Below are 2736 nucleotides of genomic sequence, written 5' to 3' on the forward strand. Positions count from 1 at the left end.
AAGGTTGAATGCTAAACTGAAAGCATATTTTAGTATAAATGGGCTTTCAGTTTAGCATTCTGCCTTATTATTATTATTTTTTCCTTTCCTATCATTTCTCCACGTGCGGTTAACACAACCACACCATTTACTGACCTATATATATATATATTTATTTATTTATTTATTTATAGGTGTGGCTGTGTGGAGATATGACATAATTTTCAGTTGCATCTTCAAGCACCAAGGGTTTAACTGTCTCATTTGGTTATTAGGTATTTCATAACCATCTGTTCTTGGATTGCAAATGCATAGCCTTCAAAGTGTGATATGATATAGATGTCACGAATCTAAGAGAGGTTGTACTTGATGTCAATATTACTGTAGCCTTCAAGTGTTTGGTATGCTGAGTGTTTTATATCCATGTCTTCTTACTGTATGTATATGTCTGAGAGCGCACACGTCTACATGCGCACACACACACTTATACATATGCCAATGGGCACTCCTGTATCACTCTCTTGCCATTCAAACAATAATTTCTTCTCACACGCCCAGTTAGACTGAGGCTGAGCATTTGGCCTAATCCACACGTGTTTGTTCTTGATTCTCTCTTCTCTTTTCCTCTTATCCATTTCTTCTCAGTCTCTCCCAGACCTTCCTTCAGTATCTGCTGAAGAGCTATGTCTGAAATATTATACTTTTACAATCTCATGTTTTTCCTTCTTTGAGTGTCAATCTAATTATATTCACTGGGAATACGCCTTGGACTTTCGTTTTTTGTAAGTTGTATCTGTTTTGCTATATACATATATATGAGAAGGTGCATGCACTAGCGTAGATAGTGTGTGTGCCACCTGGAGTAGCCCTTCCGTTTGCCACCCCTGGGCCCCACAGATAAACACATATTGCCTACAGCAGATCCATTAAAAAAAATATATTTGTAATTTTTATTTTTAATATGATTTTTAACACTCTCTGAGTGGTTGGCGTTAGGAAGGGCATCCAGCTGTAGAAACTCTGCCAAATCAGACTGGAGCCTGGTGTTGCCATCCGGTTTCACCAGTCCTCAGTCAAATCGTCCAACCCATGCTAGCATGGAAAGCGGACGTTAAACGATGATGATGATGATGATGATGATAAGTGTTGTAAAGAATGACTGGTAGAGTGGAAATGGCATATTATTTACTATATATATATATATATATATATATATATATATATATATATATATATATATATGCGTGTGTGTGAGTGTGAACAATTAGAAAAAAACAAAAAACAAACAAACAATTCTTTATAAATATAAATTTTATATATATAAACATATATTTATAAAGAATTGTTTGTTTCTTTTTTTCTTTGTGTGTATAGTAAAATTCAGTCATGCATGTATATATGATTGAATCAAGTGTGGTTTTTATAGGATTCCTTCTCTAATTTCAGTGGAAAATAGACAAAAATATGATGAGAACCACCACATCAAACAAACCACTTTAGACAGCTAGCCTTGAAATATGGAGAGAGTGAGAGAGAGAGAGACTATGACAACATAGTCTTTAAAGTTTAAACATATACATTTGGTGGGGAACTACACAAAGGAGGAGAATAATTGCGGCTCATTACAATTCAAGAAGCGTGTATTAGTGCAATGTCTCACAATGTTTATAAAACGTTGCCGTAATAATGTTACTGTACACACAGATCTACTTTGCACTGCTGGATGTTTCCTTCGTCGTGGCTGGGAAATCCTAAAAGCTTCATGGCAGAGATTTGAATGCAATAAGGGAGGTAACTCCATTTACAGCTTCACTTTGGAAATATTCGTTCTCGTGGCTGAGTGATAATATCATCTTGGTTTTTAAAATTATCCATCGACCCCAGTGCGTAACTGGTACTTAATTTATCGACCCCGAAAGGATGAAAGGCAAAGTCCCACTGTATGATATCTTCTATAGTTCTAGGTTGACCAAAGCCTTGTGATTGAATTTGGTAGACAGAAACTGAGGGAAGCCTGTTATATATATATCTGTGTGTGTGTGTGTTTGCCCCCTACCACCGCTTGACAACCAGTGTTTGTTTGCTTTTTTCTGTAACTTCACAGTTCAGTAAAAGTGACTGATAAAATATCAACAACTGTTGTTTGCAGAGTTCTTGTTGAGATCCAATGATGTCAGTCCAAGCTGAAGATTGATTAAACACAACTACGCAAGAATAAAGTCTTCAAATTTATTTACAAAATAACAAATGAAATTAAAAAATTGTAGAAAAAAAGTTTAAGACAGAAAAAAAAGTAAAATCAACAGAGTCAGTGTTCTTGGATTTCTTCTAATAATGGTACTGTCCCTCCACGAGAGGGGGCGAGAGAGATAGAGAGAGGATATATATATATTATGTAATTAGTTTAAAGTGTAAGAACTCTCTCGGTGTTGGTTCTTAAAAGAGAAACTGTTTGTGAGTCTATATAGAGACAGGTGTGCATGCATGTGTTATGAATATTTGTGTGCATATATATAAGCATATATACATATGTATGAATGTGTGTGTGTGTGTGTGTGTGTGTGTGAGAGAGAGAGAGTGTGTGTGTGTGTGTGTGTGCACACACGTGTATGTTATGTAATTACTGTAAAGTGAAGATATCTGTCAGTTCGTGTCAACTGAGACATTAGTGAAACTGATTGAAAGACTCCATTAGTTACTGATTTGACAACTACTTTGTCCATCTTGTTGGGTAGCTATAGGAAGATTAGTGTGTAT

The sequence above is a fragment of the Octopus bimaculoides genome, chromosome 20 (genome assembly GCF_001194135.2).
Source record: "Octopus bimaculoides isolate UCB-OBI-ISO-001 chromosome 20, ASM119413v2, whole genome shotgun sequence".
Lineage (NCBI taxonomy): Eukaryota > Metazoa > Mollusca > Cephalopoda > Octopoda > Octopodidae > Octopus > Octopus bimaculoides.